General features: G+C 35.1%; 1 protein-coding gene across 6 annotated transcripts in view; it reads right to left on the bottom strand.

Annotated features, from left to right (window-relative positions):
- The window catches only part of LOC106883318 (uncharacterized), a 350621-nt gene that overhangs the window by 136781 nt on the left and 193406 nt on the right, over positions 1 to 20434 (bottom strand). For 3 of the 6 annotated variants that reach the window (XR_016240682.1, XR_016240683.1, XM_014934292.3), the window contains one exon: positions 11301 to 11365. The exons of the other annotated variants lie outside the window; for them this stretch is intronic. The gene's annotated coding sequence lies outside the window, so the exon portion shown is untranslated. The remainder of the gene's footprint in view (positions 1 to 11300; positions 11366 to 20434) is intronic. 6 annotated transcript variants of the gene reach the window in all.

Raw genomic sequence — 20434 nt, 5'->3', positions numbered from 1 at the left:
ACTCTGGGTTTCGACGAAAGTCAGCTTGCCAACCTGCATCGAAGGACTTTTGGTTCGGGACCTATGGACAACTTCCAGAGGTCCCTAGTTTGGAAGTGCTTCGGAAGTGCTTTGCCAGATCGGGATAAACTCGCGAGAAAGGCGTTACCGCTTCGCCAACGTGCCCACACTGCGGTCAGATCAATGAATTACATGCAATTGTACAGTGGGTTTCTACCTGTGGGTTTCTACAGAACGGGTACTGTTACAGTTGGAGAGAGTTCAGCTGTCATTCGAATTGATTATTAAGATCCTGCCGCCGTCTCCCCTAAAAGCAGAAGAGAAATTTTGTTTTCTAGCCGTAATAGCTATAGCGAAATAGGTGATATGGAAGACGCATGGAAGAGGTATCGCATCAGGCACCTACGTCTCCGGGCATGCTTTGTTTACGCTTTTTTTTTATATCACCTAAGAGGGAAAGCATATCTGGAGAAGAAATGCTTGACAGCAAAAACGTACGAAAGAAGATGGAAGAGAGTAGCCTGAATGTTGGGTATATAAACGCCTAAACCCATTCCGCGTCCATTCAATTTTGCTTCATCTGCTTCCGAAATTATAATGTATTTATATATATATATATGTAATATCATTCAGTAAGTCCGCCACACCATTTGTCGCTTGAATTATCCCCGCTTTGTTTAAACCTTGTGGTTTCAATAAAATCATCGTACTAGTTCTACACTTCGTGTGTTAATAGTTCAAATTTGCAGTTCAAAGCTTACAGTATGAGTTAGCATTGTTGGGTCTTAAAAGATTCTTTCCACGATCCGTGTGGTTACTGCCGTTTGCTTCGATTATATTGTTATTACACTGTTGCAGTCTATTTGTTTATCCTTAAGGGTATAATACCATCCGTCACACGTACTGGAAGAGTATACTCGCTGTGAATTTTATTTCCTTTTCTCCTTTATTTTCTTTGTTTACTTTTTTATGTTTTATTTTTTCCTTTTCCTTTCTTTCTTCCCCTTTTTCTCTATTTGAAAATGAACAATCGAGTGTGTTTATTTTAATGGCCTACCAATGTACACAGTGCGTTTCTCCGCCCGAGATATCAGGAAGTCACTCGGCAAGAAATGGAAACACAAATGATAGAAGATGATAATGAAAATATTAATAATAGCTCCTACTGAAAGGTTGTCTCTTAGGGACAGCAAAGATCATCAGGAGGGTTCTAAGCACTTGGGGCTACCTAAGGTAACAGGTAATAACCCGCTACCCACATAAATATGCTACCAGGAATAAGACCGAACCTGAGCCAAATCAAAAAAAAAAATAATAATAATAATAATAAGGACCACTTAATCTCTGACCGGAAAGCTTTAGCACTAGCAGAGCATAAATAAAGACAGAAGAAAGTCGGCCTACATCTACAGTGGTTAATATGTCGGCATTATAAAATCAAAAGTGTTGACTAATGGTATAAGCGTCACTTAGAGGCTGTAACTGATGGAGAAAATATATAATTATGCTTTCGGACTTTCTCGTACATACAAACAGAACTATCGACGCTGATGAACTGGGTATATTGCTGTAAAGGACCCAAAACATGAAGTCTGTTTATTGATTGATATGAGTATCCCTATTGGTCATAGTATTGCGATGAAAGAATTTGAAAAGCTCAGAAAATATAAAGATTTGCTCATTGAAGTCGAAAGAAGGTGGCACCTGAAGATGGTTAAAATACCTTGGTTGTAGGAGGACGAGGAATTAAGAAAAGAACTGAATATCATTTGAGAATGTTCTCTTGCTTGCCATTCCTGCAAGAAATGCCAGAAATTGGTTTAACTAGTTTGTTGCATGCACTGTGAAGAGCATTGTCTCTGTGGGAATGATAAACTTCTAAGTAGATAACTTTTTTTGTTTTAGATAACTTTATTTGATGTTGCATATGAACAATTTGGTGTATTTATTTTAGTGGCCTATCAATGTATACAGCGAGTTACCTTGCTGTAGGTGTCGGGAGGTCAATCAGCAAGAACACAATATCTTCAATCAACAACCTCAAGATATTGTGTACTGTGTAACGTCAATAATAAAAATAATAACAACAACAACAACAACAACAACAACAACAACAACAACAACAACAACAACAACAATAATAATAATAATCCTTTCTACTATAAGCACAAAGCCTGAAATTTGTGGGTGGGGGATAGTCAATTTCATCGACCTTAGTGCCTAACTGGTACTTATTTCATCGACTGCGAAAGGATGAAAGGCAAGGTCGATCTCGGTGGAATTTGATCACAGAAAGTAGCGACGGCCGAAATACTGCTAAACATCCCGTCCAGCGTGCTAACAATTCTAGATGAGAGAGGCGAGGAAAGATCTATAACTTCTGTCGGCCTTTTCATATTGGTGAAATCACTGCAGCGCAAGTTCAATCCCTTCAAGAAAAATATAAACAGGAAAGGAACAACCGTCTCAGTTTCAAATGCTTGCAGTTACGCAAACTCCTCTAATTAGACAAGGAGAATATTAAATTGCGTGAGGTCAACCAAACACATGTGACTCGAGCGCCAAATGTCAGACCTTTACGACAAAAATGAGTGGAAAGCATCTTATTTTATTGATTCCACTAAAGAAAAGTAAAGTAGACTAAACACTAACTTACAAATACGTAAAATGTAATCACCATGATACAAAACAAGACATATTAAAAAAGTTACGAAGTAATGTAAAGGACACAAAAGATTAATTCATAAAATATAGATAAATGGAAAAATGAAATAATAGGCCTCATTATTCCAGGCGGTATAGTAACGTTTTTAGTAATATTATTCCCAACTGGAAGCTACGTAAATTAGCAAACCTAGACTGGAAAGTATAAAAAAAAAAAATGAAACACATTATCGTAAATATTAGAAATACTATATGGCGACGAAATATCTAGTAGAGAAACAGAAACTAATATAAAAGCAGCATTGAACAATTTTCTGTCTCCAAGCAAGCTGGATAAATCATGACAAGAAATATTAAAAACTTAAAGGTATGGTGAAAATGGAGGGGAGGGTGAGATGATATTCAAAACTATGTATAGAATATCTAAAATATATGAATTTATTGTTGATGGAGTCTTCATAGTACAGCATAGGCTCCAATTTGGATCATTTAAGAAAGCCTACAAATTATAAGATCATCCTAAGTACCAGAGTTGCAAGCGCTTACGCAGGTGATGCAATCTTGGAGTAGTTTCATTCGTCCTTACAATTCCTGCCACAGTCCCTCACTTAGTTGGAGGAGACATATTTCTGTTTGACTCTCACTTCCCTTTCCAAGAGGAAACTTAAAAAGTTAATGAGGATTTGATTGAAGAGAAAACTGTTTGTCCACAATTTTTGCTGCCTTGTCCCCTTCACGGTCTCATTTTTTAGACAGAGGAACATTGCTGTTTCACCTAGTTAAAGACAAGTGATGGAGCGGTCATAACGATGAAGTCAGCCGATAGCCTGATTCATCCTACACACCATAACAGCTGTTTTACATCACTCCTCAAGTCAGCATAAACACGCGCAGTACGGCCTCATCGCTCTGCACGATTTTGGACCTGTCCTATTTGGCGTTACTTCCGTGACAGTAGAGTTGATCGCAAAGGCTCTCGTATAACATTAATTCATGCCATGTATGTGGAAAGTATTCAGTAATGAAAATAATAATAATAATAATAATAATAATAATAATAATAATAATAACTAGCTGGACCCGTCAAAAATTCACGGAAAACATAAAAAAAAATGTATCTGTTTACAGATATTCACATTATGACCGTCTGTCTTTACGTTCTGTTGTCCAAATTTTGTCGAGATCGACTTTGCATTTGGTCCTTTCCGGGTCGATAAATTAAATATCAGTTGTGTACTGGGGTCGACCTAATCAACTAGCCCCCTCCCCACCGATAATTCAGACCTCGAAAAGTAGATTGTGAAAATTACAAAATATAGAAAATAATGTAACACCGATGAATATATAATCCAACCAAAATATCTCAGTTACATCAACGTAAACGGAATTATTATTTAATATTAAAATACATCGTACATATTCAAAGAACCTTAATGTACAAATTGAAATTCAAAAGAACTAAATAATAAGTGGATTTATGAATGAAAGTTTGGTAATTGCGTTTATTTGCACCACGCGACACTTATTATTGCAAACATGTTTCAATTAACCTAAACTATAGACACACACAAATACATTCATATACATATGTCTCGAGCTGTAGCTGTATTTCAAAGGGTACAGCCTTGTCATATTCTGTGTGAGGCTGAATCTCTCTGAGAACTACGTTAATGTTATGTATGTCTGTGGCGCACTCAGCCATTTGTGAGTTAATTTTATCTTCGTGTGGTAATGAAAAGTGAAATTGACATCCAATATTTGCTGTGTGTATGTATCTATGTATGAACTTTTCTTTGGATTTATGTATCTACTGTCTCTCTCAATTTCTCTCTTTCTCTTTCACTTCCTTTGTGTCCATCTTCTCTCCCGCTTTTCATTTAACAATGTATATATGTATCCATGTATCTACTTCTCGTACAATGAGATAAACATTTAAGAACATAAAATGAACGCCGTCACCACTCACTGTCTCTATCCCTTTCTCTCTCACTCTCTCACTTTCTCTCTCACTCTCCCTTTCTCTCTTACTTCCTCTCTGTCCTCTTCTCTCTCGCTTTGCCACTTCTTTGGAGTAAGTATGACACACGGAAGAGTTACGTACAAAACAAAAAGTTAGCGTATTAATATTATTGATGAAAATGATGGTGATGATGATGATGATGATGATGATGATGATGATGATGATGATGATTAAGATGACAGTTTCAAGTTTTGTCACAAAACCAGCAGTTTTGGGGGTAGAGCCAAGTCGATTACATTGACTCCAGTGCTCAACTGCTACTTATTTTATCGACGACCCCAAAGGAATGAATGGCAAATTAGACCCAGGTGGTATTTGAACTTATACAGCGTAAAGACGGATGAAAAGCCGCTAAGTATTTTGTACAGCATACTTATGGTTATAATAATATCAACTAGCAATACCCGTGGAAATTCCACGGAAAATACGAAATGTTTAGACGGTTGTACGTCTATATAGAGCTACTGAAATCAGTGTTGTTTTATAAATTGTATATTCTGCATTATTTTCATTTAAAAACACCTTCCAGTTTTTGTAGATAAGTTTGAAATTGAAGGACACGACTTGCCTATTCTCTTAGCAGTCCAGAAGTTCATTCATAAATCTAAGAGCTTCACAGTTATTGCAGAGAATATTCAGGTCACTAATGTTGTTACGTCTCAATTTCATTTTATATACTACCTTGAACATGTTCCCTTATCTGCTGTAAATGCTTTGATTTATATCTTTGATTCATATCTTCCTTTCTACACACTTTCTCCATTACTTTTTTCTAGTGATTTGACAATCTGCTCCTCCTTACATCGTTGCCTGTACCGTCTGATTCTCTCTCTTGTTAGCTTGTGATCCATAGTTTATAAAATAATAACATTTTTCAAGCGATCAGACGATAAATAATTGCACTTATGTGCATGCGTTAAGTGATAGGTGGTATAAAAGATTTCGATCAGTTAAAAAAAACTACACTTTTCGCTATCCACGCACTACCACCACTTCCACCACCATCATCATCAATATCACCAGCAACAGTAGCAGCAGTACCACTACCACCACAACGACCGCCACTACCACCACCATCATTATAATTTTCAGTTGCAATGTTCAGTCTAAGTTGTATGTCAACCAAGATTGTTTCATTTTAGTACAATTTTTTGTTTGCTTTTATCTACTTTACTTGGTGTCAATACAAAATTCGAAGAAATGTTTAAAAATATAACTTCAACAGCAATTTTGCCAAGTTATATCACTTTCATTGAAAAATTTATCTTTCTATCAATAGCAAGTTTATTATCATATCTATTGTAAGCCTTCCTTCTTCCTTCTTCAAGCCATCGACGTGCTTGTCAATGTGGATAGATGGATAAATAGATTGACATTGGGAGATATAGAAAATTGAAAAATAAAACACTCTTTTCTTGTCTGTCACAATAATACATGATGTTTAAAATTTCCTACACCTTTATATTCTCACTCTTTTTCTCTTTGCCTCTTACTTCAACAAACTTTTTAACCATGTTATTCCTCTCTTCACGCCGTTATCATTCTATCTTTCTTTTTAACTTTCATTTCCACTAATCTCATGACAGCTTAATGCGTCGGTTGGCAATAATGTCACTAGTTTCTCTCATCCTCACTCTCTCTTTCTCCCTCGTTTCTATTTTCCATTCTTTAAACTCACCACCAGAATGTCACCCATCTGCTAAAAGTTTTATTTGTAAACCTTTTTTCTCAATATCACACACTTCAACTAACTTTTAAATCACATAACTATTAAGTTCTCCTTACCTCACATCGTTAACACTTCTCTCTCCTTTCCCCCTCCCTCTTTACCTTTCCATTCAATAATCAGGTGACAACGTAACGCATTTCGGTTTTATTTTATTAGTATATAGGTAATAATAATAACAACAATAGCAATAATAATGATAATAACCAAAGCCTGAAAATAATTGGTAAAATCCATCTTGCACTTAGGGATATGATTTCAGCTAATGTTGTTGATATTGCAAATCTCAATCGCCTGTACAATGCAACCACGAAAATTTCAACGATTCTATGAGGGAAAAAAATTAGAGAACGACAACATTCTCACGAAAAGCTTATTTGGTTAGTGCGTATTCATCACCAAATTCTACTTAGGTCTGACATAGAATGTTGAAAAAACCTTAAGTTTGACAAGAATATCAAACCAACAAAAATCCGAAAATTAAAGAAAAAGTATATGAAAACCATACTTGATATCGATACCACAATAGAAACTATCAAACAAAAGGTGTCTACTAAAGCTGCCCGCATAGTACGGTATGAACAGCGTGTTAGGTTCTTCAAGGACAACAACATGTTCAAAAATAATCCCAAAAGTTTTAGGAGGCGCAATGGCCCAGTGGTTAGGGCAGCGGACTCGTGGTCTTAGGATCGCAGTTTCGATTCCCAGACCGGGCGTTGTGAGTGATTATTGAGCGAAAACACCTAAAGCTCCACGAGGCTCCGGCAGGGGATGGTGGCGAACCCTGCTGTACTCTTTCACACGGCGGTGCCTCAGCATGGCCGCAGCTCTAAGCTGAAACTATAAACACACAGGTAGATAGGGAAAATGCCAGTTTCAGTAAAGTCTGTCCCATCAAAAGTAGTGCAAGAATTTTGGAATAAAATTTGGGCAGAAGTAAAAACGCACAATAAAAATGCCGCTTCGAGTAAAAATGGGAGGGTATCAAGGTAGAGGATGTAAGGTCTGCGCTCTGGAAATCAAGCAAATAGAAGTCTCCAGGAAAGGATAAAATGTCTAACTTCTGACTGAATGCCTTCCCAGAGAGTCTTGAATTGCTAACAAAACTTTACAACAATGTTTTGCACCAAGCTAGTATGATTCCCTCTTGGCTAGTTAATGGTGTTACATTTCTGCTTCCAAAAAATGAAGAAAGAGATGAAGGAAAAAATTATAGACCTATAACCTGCTTAACAACAATATATAATACACTAACATCTGTATTGACTGAGTACGCCTATAATTTTTTAATAGAAAATGGCATCTTCCCTAATGATCAAAAATGATTTAAATGCACTATGGTTGTAAAGACGGGTACTATGGTTGTAAAGACGGGTATTATGGTTGTAAAGATCAGCTACTCATCAATAAAATGATCTTGGAAGATTGTCAACAAACACCACAAGAACTTATCGATAACCTGGATAGATTATAAAAAAAACTTTTGATGGATTAAAAAATGTCTGGACATTTATAAAATAACATCTACTCTGCGAAACTTCTTATCTGTACGTATGAGATCAAGGTGACCGTGAAATTGTACATCGCTAGCCAGATATTATAGTGATTAACAAATTTGACTAACAGCGTTTGATACTAGATATGGCTTGTCCAGCAGACAAGATCTGAGACAAAGGGTTGAAGAAGATTGAGAAATGCACCGCTAGCATCGTCAGTGAATAAAGTTGATGTGGTCCCAGTTGTAGTTGGGGGTGCTTGCTACTGTGAGTACCCTAATTGAAAATGAGCTTAACAAAATCGGGGACATCAGTGTTGGGTAATTATAGAAAAGAACACTCCTTGGAACTGCTCGCATACTTGGAAAATTGCTTGACAATTAAATATATGATCTCAGTCAACTGGTTTTGGACCGCTGGAACCTTTATTATATAACCAGCAACAAATGTTGTGCAACAAGTGGAATAATAGAAATAATGCATTTCTAAATATCCCAGAGAGATTTATGCAGTAGCAGCACGATAAATTGATAGTATGTTGTCAATTTAATGTGACAATCCCATGAGGGCGAAGAATGCTTCTGTTATTTAGCTTTAGGAAACACCGTTTCTTGTTGGACTTGACACATTTCCTGTGTCCTTATGTTTTCAAAGTGAAGACAGGCACCTCCACCCAGCAGTCTCTAGGTGCTGGCTTTGCTAGGTGGAGGTGCTTGTCTCCACTTTCAAAAAATAAGGACACAGGAAATGTATCAAGTCCAACAGGAAACGGTATTTCCTAGGGCTAAATAACAGTAGCATTCTTCCCTTTCATGGGACTGTCACATTAATTTGACAACATACTATCACTTGAAGTGGAATAATAGTAATGATAATCGTTTATGTATTTGTCACAAAGGCTGCTGATAAAGCATGTGGTCAAATTTTAAAGCTGTAGATTTACACAGAACTGAGTCTGGATTAATGAACAGCAATAAATGACAGGTGCATTAATAGAGATTTGTTTCAGTGTTATTCTGTTGCTAACAAAATTTCAGTACTATATATAATAGTCAAATTTATTTGTATATGATATTCACATTACCACCAAAAGAGGGGATCAGCCACTGTAGTTTCAGTCTTGTATTGCGATACAAACGATGACCAAGTATTCATTTTAACTATCGGTCAAGCACATTCCTATGCATAACGTATTCTTGGAAAATAGTTGGATGCAAACCTACTGATTTACTAAATGTGTTTTGTTTCAGTGCAATACTGTACTAGTGAGAATGTCCGATTTAAATTAGTCCGACCCATCTTTTTTGTCCATGTCGATACATATATAAAAACAGGTTTACATTTGTCAGTCAAACTCAGAGTAGACTAATATATATAGCCGTACTGTATATTTTTTTATATAGTATAATGTTGAACAATGTAAATGAAGGGAAATGAAATATCCCAGTTGGGAGACAGTAAATCAGTAACCAATGAGGAAACCTCACCGATCCTGAATAGACAGGTTGACCTCTTCCATCTGTGCTAATTCTTTCTCTAAGATGATACTTTTCATTCTCACTCCTTCCTTTTCAGCAAATTTACCAGAGGACAGAACCTCCCTCTCTAGTTTCGACTGAAGGAAGGAAGATATTGCTTCCGAAGTAAGCCTGATTCACGGCTACTTTCCACACCACGGACGATATGGATAGACTGTAGGCAGTGGAACCTGTGACTGAGAGCCTAATGCATGTTTATTTCAAATTTGAGCAAAATTGGGTGTATGGTTCCGGAGATAAGCCAAGAAATGCTTTTTTGAGTCATTTGTTTCCCGTCCTATGCTCAAAGTAAACACAATTTGAAAAATCGATATGTATGTATGGAATAAAATATATCAACACATAATCGCTCTGCCATGATCCGATACCTTTTTGATGTAATTCCAATTCTTTTAGTGAAAATCGGACAAACGGCGTTGACGTGATGCGCAAGCCCACACAGCCACCACACAGACAGACATCCTCCGTTTTATATATAGAGATTACAAGACGGACGTATCGCAATTAGAAAACATATATATTACCCACTGTAAGACTGAAAAATGATCTCAGATGTAAGAAAGACAATACAAATAACTATAAACAAAAAATGACCACAATATAAAACTATTTTCTTTCAAGAAGGGTGGCTATTATTACGAAGCAAAGGTCGAAATAACAGATAGTTGTGAGGAGAGTGGAAGAAACAACGAAAGAATTTGTAAAAGTAATGGTGGCTTACAGAATTTTTCGCTAAAATCATGACTAAGGAGTATCCTGTATGGTCTCTGAATAAAATTGAACGAACTGAAAGAATTGGAATTACATCAAAAAGGTATCGGAGCATGGCAGAGCGATTATGTGTTGATATATTTTATTCCATACATACATTGCGAAGAACATTCAGAAAACACGGTGCCTCCTAATCGAAGTATCAGTCCCAAGGGACAATGATGCTTCTCTGATTGAATTTGAGTAAGGATCAGCGTATAAAGGTCTGAAAATTGAAAGAATCAGAGTGCGGAGGATGGAAATTAGAAACAACTGCTGATACTTTTAAAGCATGCATTAAAACTATGACAAGTGAGAAAAGTTTCGTTGGCGAATTACATAGTTTACTTTGACATAAATAACTTTCTCTATATTATCAAGATATTGCGTAAGGTGAAATTAGTATAGCAAAAAGTTTATAGATGCTTGGAACATATTCAGTATTTATTTACCATCTATTCAGTAATTATCAACCTCTTGTAGTTACAAGAGTTTGATACGTTTTCTTTTATTCGCTCTCGACCTTGCTGTATCTGTTGTCTGTGATCAATCTCAGCAAAAGGAACCGTTTTCAAATAAATGAAATTGTCTCAGCTGCCAAGAAGAGAAATAGATTCGATAGAAATCAGCGCACAACGAGCATAAGATCTATTAGAAAATTGTCTCCCTCTACGTTTTGTTATCAATCATAATTCTACTTACGACTAGAATATTCAATTTAGGTGTTTCTATCGCGAACGTGTTCAGAACTGCCTAATACAGTGTAGATGTATTACAAATTAATTTAGATATGGTACACCATAGAATGCTAAACCAAATTAATATTTTCCTGCTACATCGGTAAAAGATACCGAATAAATAAGAGATGGTGAAAGTCTTACGTTTCCGTCATAGTTTCTTGTATAAGGCATATAAATCTGATGAGTTCTCTGAGGAAAAAAATAAATTAACATAGAAAAAAGTTCCCGAATAGCAGATCATTTTCCACAAGATTCTCTCTATATAGTTCTTAAATTACAAACAAGTGTATTTTATCCAAATGCACATGTTGTTCGATGATTGCCGTTTATTTACAAGTCATACATTTTGTATTCCAAACTTCTTACCTCTCGTAATCTTTTCTATGATCATCAACTATTTTTATTGTACATCCAACTGTTCAGTTGCATTTCTGAAATAATAATAATAATGTAAGTTTACGTAATCAGTGCTAATATTAAATAGGTTATCATAAACTAGACAAGAAAAGGTTAAATATAATCTTTTGTTTAATGGAAAACTACGGATTTATTGAACGTTATTTATAGTAGAAATACTGAGAGCCGTAGATTTAGCAAATATGTGTAATTAGAAGAAATAAGAGTAAAACTATTTAGATGAAAGCATTAACATTAGAAGACTAAAGGCAAATTCCTGCATAATTTAAAAGATAAAGGATTAGGGTGAATATAAGTACGCATATTCTTTTTAAAATAAATTCCTTGATTTGATTTCTTGCTTTCTCTTCTAAAGCTTTATTATATAATCATGTAACTCTGATTTCAAACATACAGATTTCTTTAATAAAATTTTGACGCCAAAATATATTCTTGTCGCATTTGAGAAATACATGAAGATTCAAAATAAGGAACGAAGGAAAGGGAGTATATCAATCAAAAAAGCTTACAGTTGTAGGCATAGACAAATCTTTGGTGTTTGTCTAAAATAAAAATTAATGATTGCATATAGGTTCGTGTGTACGTATTATTTAAAATTTTTATAATTCTTTCAACAAAGACATGTTGGTTCCTAATAAAGAAACAAAGCTCTCACGATGGAATTTGGATAACAATAAATGTTACATGTTGAACTTAGCAAAGACTTTCATAATTTTATTCTTCCACTTACAGATTGCATTTGTAAAGAGTGTGCTAGAAAGTGTTCCTTGATATAAAATTTTAACTTTTCCAGATACAAATTTTTACTACAATGAACAAATATGCCAATGATTATTATTACTTGTATGCCTATACAGCATTTATTTCTTTATCGTCCAAAATAAATATATTAGGTCAGCTATGTTTGATTTAATAAAAGATTCGATGCAAACCTTTCACTAATACTTCTTGTGTTGTTATGTAAACTTCAGTATCTACTTCAGGGCCGTCACTCTTGCTGATGATATTATGTATTAATTTAGCAACACCATTATGTCACAATATACCATAGTATGTGCGTAACATTCAAACACAGACGTGTAAATATACAGACACAAAATATCTCCATACACACACACACACACACACACACACACACACACACACACACACACACACACATATATATATATATATATATATATATATATATATATATATATATATATGCATATATGCTAATGTGTGTTCTTTTATGTTCAGTCATGGAGACAATCATAAGCTGATGAACTGCAGGATAACTCAATACTACAGTTCGTAGTTTTTGTATTTAAGCAAACGTTTAAAACTCATTCCGACGTTTGGCCGTGGACTGTCTATTTATTCTTTTATTCTTTTGCTTGTTTCTGTCATTTTGACAGCGGCCATGCTGGAGCACCACCTTTAGTCGAACAGATGGACTCCAAAACTTATTCTTTCTAAGCCTAGTACTTATTCTATTGCTCTATTTTGCCGAACCGTTTTGTTACGATTAAGTAACCACACCAACATTGGTTGTCAAGCGATGGTGGGGGTACAAACACAGAGGCACAAATACATGCACACACACACACACACACATCTACCAAATCCACTCACAAGGCTTTGGTCAGCCCGAGGCTATGGTAGAAGACACTTGCCCATGGTGCCACGCAGAGGGACTGAACCTAGAACCATGTGGTTGGGAAGCAAGTTTCTTACTACACAGCCACTCCTGCATCTAAACAAACTAAGTTTTTCATCATATATGCTGTCTATATCTTTTGGCTCGACTCAACTTGTGGTTGAGTTGTGATGAGTGCAATATATATAAAGTATTACATACGTTTTGAAATAAAAAGAAAAGCTTGATTCAGAGGAACACCATACCTTTGATTAAAAATGGTCTGATTTTATTCATTCAAACATCTGATACCCCAGAAGCGAGCAGATGCAATAGAAAAACATTGGCACGATGAAAGAGGTCGCTGAGGATAGAGTAAACTCATAGCGTTGTAGCTGTAATTCAAATGCCCTACCTTCTCACTTATTGCGTAGTTCTTGTTCGATCTGACGATGAAGTTTGCAGGTATAAACGAAAGCAAAAATTACTCCATATACGTGATAAAATCTATTTATTTGGAAGAATGATCGACACTACCAATATACGAAATTTCCAACTACCTGCGATTGTACAACCGATAACATGATTTTTTTTTATCGCTTCAACGATTGAACGCTTAGATAAACCACGAGTAGCAGCGAAGCTAATCTTCAAATTCGTCCCCATATCAATCTCTCTCTCTCTCTCTCTCTCTCTCTCTCTCTCTCTCTCTCTCTCTCTCTTTCTGTTTATATATACAAACACACATACACGCGTGCACTCACATATACACATATATATGCATATGTGCATGCCCCGGCAAAAGAAAGAGGAGGAGAGACAGGTATAACGATGCGAACTGCTTTATTACAAAACCATACCTGCGTCAATTTCAAAAAATTTGCAGATTAATTATATCTAGGAATGGATGATGAAACTTTTCTTTAATTACCAATCCTAATACTGTAGACAGGTGATATATATATATATATATATATATATATATATATATATATATATATATATATATATATATACACATATATATATACACACACACATACATATATATATATATATATATATATATATATATATATATATATATATATATACTAGCAGAGGCACCCGGCAAAATATGCTGTATAAAAATTTGAGGACATTCTGTAGATGGACTCTCAGATGAATGATGGCTGGGCGCCTCTCATGAATGGGGAAAATTGAAGATATGCCAAAAAGCCTCATTGGTACTTGGAAACTTTTACGAAAATTAAAATGGGGATTAAATGAAAGAAATGATTTACGTGAATATCCTCACAAGAGTAATTGAAATATATGGCGATTGTGGAACCCCCCACGCACGCGCGCGCGCATACACACGTGTGTCTTTGTAAATATGTTTGTATACATTTATGTATGTGTGTGTTTGTAAGAGACAGAGTGTGAGTGAGAGAGAAAGGTTTGTTGTCATGTATACGTACGTGCATAAATATACATACATCTTTGGATGTATACATATGACAACACAGCCCTTGACTCACTCACACTCTGTCTCTTACAAACACGCACGCGCGCGCATACACACGTGTGTCTTTGTAAATATGTTTGTATACATTTATGTATATGTGTGTTTGTAAGAGACAGAGTGTGAGTGAGTGAAGGGGTGTGTGTGTGCGTGTGTATGTGTGTGAGACAGAGTGAGAGAGCGGTGTGCATGTAGTATTTACTTTTTCTCTCTCTCTCTAATACACACGAACACACAAACTCACACACAAAATAGAGAGTGAAGCTTTTTTGCCGTTGTTACGTCAATACCGGAAGTTGACATTGAGGAACCGTTTTAAAGAAGTGAATCTTAAATATAAAGCGATATTATTTATTTTTAATTAAAAAAATCAAATGAAGAGCCTAAGATTTATCCGAGGTCAAATTATTCACAAGTATAGAAGCATTTGGTGAAGTCGATTTTACGTGAAAAGCGATTACACACACATCTCTGTTTTATATATAGTATATATATATATATATATATATATATATATATATATATATATATATATATATATTCATATATATATATATATTTATATATACATATACATATATATATATATATATATATATATATATATATATATATATATAGGATATGTGGAGGCATGTGTCTTAGTGGTTAGGGTGTCAGCACTATGATCGTAAGATTGTGGCTTCGATTCCTGAACCGGGCGTCGCGTTGTGTACTTGAGCAAAACACTTCATTTCACGTTTCTCCAGTCCACTCAACTGGCAAAAATGAGTAACGCTGTGATGGACTGGTGTGCCGTCCAGCTGGGGAACACATACGCCATTGAAACCGGGAAACCGGGTCCATGAGCCTGGCTAGCCTTTAAAAGGACGCATTTATTTTATTTTATTATATAGGATATACTTTTCGTAATGAGATAAAAAAATAACAAGGCTGTGTCTAATATAGAACATTTATGTTTCCAGGATATTTATTATATCCCTTCATCGGAGACGGTATGAGAGGAGGATTAAGCAATAGTTAGTTTAGTTAGGATAGGAAATAGAGAGTGAATGTAGGGATATTGTATTTGTAAATCTATTGCTTATGCAGAATGGTATACATATAAGATTCCAGTACCTTGTGAGTAAGATCTAATTGTTTTTAAGATTGGTCGTTGGCTTTGTAAATCCATTATTAAGATTCCAATACCCCATATATATATATATATATATATATATATATATATATATATATATATATATATAATATGTGACAATTATTCGGTAGCCATGCTAAACTCCGAGTTTCGGATGTCGGGGCAGAAACCCAGCATTTTTTTCGATGGCACAATAACTGAAGAGATGCCACGTGGGTGTCCGCCCCGACATCCGAAAACTCGGACTTTATCATGGCTTCCGAATAATTGTCACATATTATATTCACAGATCAATTCCTCTATTTCATTCTTTAGTGTCTTGCCATTTCTATCAATATATATATATACAGAGGTTCATCCGGGATGGAAAGTGGAGTGTGCATCAGTTTCTATTTTAGATTTTGTCGTATGTGTGAAATAAGTTATTTAGAACTGTCAATATGTCTAATGTGGTTAGAGCGTTGCACTCCTGATCGTAAAACTGTGTTTCAATTCCTGTATAAGCGTTGTGTTGTGCTGTAGAGGAAGACAAGAGTTCCATGCCAAGAAGCATTGATTCTGGCAGTGCAAATACACAATTACAAAAAGTATAAGAGCTGCAGGTTTCATGCATACTGTCACACTTTCTCTGATAATTACTAAAGGATATATACAATAATATTTCCCGCCAATAAACGTTAATAAAGATTAATAAACTTTAACTTATTTGCGAAATTATTGTTAAAAATATTTGCGAAATTATTGTTGAAAACATATTTGCGAAATTATTTTTAAAAGCACAAACGGTAATAGTACTGTGCCCGTAATATATCTAACAGGTACAGAACCAAATTCTCCTTTTTTTTTCATTTTGGAAATCTAAATATCTAATGACCTTGGATATATAGTTCTTCGTATTCCATACACACTTCTAATTTCGTTTGCTTTGGAGCAAGTCATTTATTGAAGTAGAAATTAATTCCTCCGTTAATTTCTTTCCTATCGTGTTCTATACAGCCGCTCTCTATCCGGCTCACTGGAATAGCATTCGATTCTAGAGAGACTTTTGGAATACACACATGTTTCGTTATCGAAAGTAAACTTTTTGAACACAATTACTCACTTGTTTTCTAAGAATTTGTTATTTTGAAATTTGTTGCAATATCTTCTGTACTGAGTTTCCACTTCAACTGAAAAGTCTCTTCACATATATTTCTGCAGGAAATCTACCCATCTGAAAAATATATACGCTCACAAGGACAATGGGAAAATCGATATTTCTTAGACAAGTACGGTAAAATATGAGACGTTAAATGTTTTATAACTTTTTCCCATGCAATATGTACATTATCTGTCATTATCTTCAAATTACCAAATTTTGTCTCCATAAATTACGCTTTTCGCAATAGAAAATTTACTTAGATCCCCATTATTGTTTTACGCACAAATTGGTTAGTTGCTGCGTTTGGGAGTATTCTAAGATGAAAGTGTATTTTTTATGATATGTGTTCACTTTTTAGCAGTTAACAGAATCGTCTGCCCTCGCAACATTGGAGATGTGAGTATTGTCAGGTATGCATTATATCAATAGAAAATAGTGATGGTCTACGTCGGCAAAAATTATGCTCAAGGAATAGATCAAAGTTAAAGAATGGCTTTAATTGTATTAAAATAACATTATCTAATTGGATCTTTGGGATATTATTAAATATAATGCCTACACGTAATAACCCAACAGAAGAAACATTATATTCCCCATCAAATTCTTTAACTATTTATATTACATGGAAATATTTTAATACCCAATTCTTTACTTCTTAAATTTTTCGTTTAATATATCCGTACTAGAAAAATCATATACCCACACACATTCAACAGTACGTGTAGATACATAACATATATTGACATGCACTAAGTTGCACACAACCAAGTATGCAAATAACTGCTTCAAATGAAAAGGAAAGAAAAATGACGACGCGAGCGCTTTTATTGCAAGAGATAGCCGATTAGTAATCCGAACAGTTAAATCGTTGCATCAATCTCCTTTTCAAAAGACTTTTACTTACGATTGTAAAGTAGCCGTGAAACCACGCTGCCAATTTCATTGAGAAAACTACACGCATCAACATATGCAATTTCTGTTACTCTAATAGTGAGACTTTATAAATATATAGCCCAAAATTCAATGATTATACAACCAGTTAATACGGTCCTGGCGAATCGAGACTACTACATGTTTCGATTCCCTTGATTTACATACTTTTCCTAGCGACAATATTACTATTACGATATCGCATGTCCATTCTTTAAAACATTCACCCGGTTTCTTTCAACAAATTCTATCAGTAAAACGCATTCAAAGATATATTATTCTGTTATCTAAACCACTGTTTGTACACGTCATTGTAATGAATTGTAGCCACAAATGACTCCTACTTAATAGTACACATGACTAACATTATGAAAATGCTGTTATTAAAAGTAACTATACTCTATACTGCCAGATGCGTCTCTCACACGGTGGAAATGCATAATTAGCAAAAAGGTTTATCTTATTATTTATCTCTTGTATTCAATGTACAATAATCAATTGTGTAGATCAATAAATTTCTTGATTATTCTTAAATGATTCTTAATTATAGATATGAAAATGTTTAATTGCGTTGTTGAGTAGTCTCTGTCTGCACTGAATGGGTAGACGCATACTTGTGCAGTAGATAATCAATCGTTTGGCACATGCTATGCTTCCAATGCATAACCGACTGCAATGAATAGTCTTTATCGCAAATCTTAATTAAAACGAGTTCATTGTTGAATTAAAGGCGTCTTAATTCTCTTTCGCAGGCAAAATTATTCATACCTGACAGAAGGTTTTGGTCATGTTTGTAGTGGAAATACTCACCATATATTCACTCTATATAAAATTCTTTTGATTCTTCAGAAATCATTAAAACTAATTAGTAAGTAAGTTAGGCACCTGACAAGTAAGGACCCGAATTTGCAAATATGTTAATATTGTAATTTAGTAGATTGCGGTTTGCAACTGACTTAAATGGTAGTGTTGTTTATAGACTCCTGCAGTATTAATAATGTGCTTACGTGTTTGTATAGTTTAGTATATGCTAGTTATTATAATTGATTAAACTGTCTGCTCTCGTATGTAAATTAGTTTAAGTCAAATCTGTTTATATAGTTTAGAGAGTAGAGTGTTCAAAACACTCTACTTGGTTTTCTTTGTCTTATGCCAAAATAAGTGATCCAGGAGGGACGACATATTTCATTATCGACAATTTTTTTGTATCCTACAACACAGCTGTGACTTCAAAATTCGATTTCTTGATTTTTACTTGCGGACTGCAATATAATTGTTTTCGTGTATCCTCTTCACACATTTTTATATTGATTTAGAAGACATCGAATTATTAAATAAAGAATATTGATTTCTTACACAGGAGGCACAAAGCAACAAATTTGAGGAGAGGCGAACAAAGTCGATTATATGAACTAGAGTTCATGCTTGGTAGTTTATCTTATCAGCTCCAAAAGAATGAAAGGCAAACCTGGTCCTAGCGGGATTTGAACTAGGAACGTAAAGACCCAGAATAAAAACGGCAAAGAATTATCCAAACTATTGTGATTCTGCTAGGCCCTTTAATAAATTATTATTGTTTAAAATTTTGGCACAAGTCTAGGGATTTTAGAGGATTGCACGCCCTTCTCATCACTATAGATATATGAAGTTGAATAATATGTCCGGTCATAGAGTGACCAATGGTTTCGCATCCACAAAGTGACTAGCTTTATAGACAGCTTGTCAGACTCCAATGGCTGCTAGCATTTAACCGCTCTTCAAACTGTAGACAGAGAACCGATGCAGTTAGTTAATTTGTAAACAAAAGAATAATATACATTGTCTGAGTCATAAACGGGACGTGATATCGCCTGTAGACTGGTCCAGTCAGCAAATGGACGTAAAGGGCGAACGGTGAATCTCCGATCTAATGTTGGTTCCGGTTTGCAAATAATTTTAACGCCCTGATCGACGAACGTTGAATCCACCCCTGCAGCAGGTAGCGTTTGAAATGGAAGCTGGGGCTATTGATATCGTATCTTGAGTTTAAGATTGGTGTCTCGCGAGACGGCTACAAAGCTTTCGCCACTTTATGATCGGACATATATTTAATGTAGACATATTACTGTTCTAACTTATAGAGTGTGCTCCCTTTTTTCGCACAGCCTTTTGGGACACCGGTGTTTTGACACTACAGCGACTAGTATATTTACATCAGAGCCTCCTTAGACATGTTAGGAATAAATATGCAAATATTCGTCCATATATTGTTGTACACGGTGTAAATAACGGTATATATATATATATATATATATATATATATATATATATATACACTAGCAGAGCCACCCAGCGTTGCCCGGGAATGAAATTGTTGCTTATTGGTACTTGGAAACTTTTACGATAATTAAAATGGGGATTAAATGAAAAAAATTCACACAGCGAATATACCACGTTATTGTTTCACTGTTATATACACAGATATACATTGACGCATGTCAGTCGAAAAGTGAAAATGTAATAGTAATACTTACTTTAACACTCAATGGTTTTACACTTTTGTATATGACATGTACATACTATTCACGTAAGTGCTTCTTCATATACTATGTTTTCTGTCTTGCCATGTTTATCACTGAGAATGTAGAGGTTCTTTTCATCTCCAACTCGAGAACATCCAACATACAGCTGACCATGTGAGAAGCAAGGTTGAAGGAGATTAAGTCCCACCACCTTTAGAGATTGACCATGTGCTTTGTTGATAGACATT

The sequence above is a fragment of the Octopus bimaculoides genome, chromosome 2, assembly GCF_046866305.1.
Source record: "Octopus bimaculoides isolate indiv1 chromosome 2, ASM4686630v1, whole genome shotgun sequence".
Lineage (NCBI taxonomy): Eukaryota > Metazoa > Mollusca > Cephalopoda > Octopoda > Octopodidae > Octopus > Octopus bimaculoides.
The sequence above is the reverse complement of the archived record's forward strand: the minus strand, read 5'-3'. Positions and strand labels throughout refer to the sequence as shown.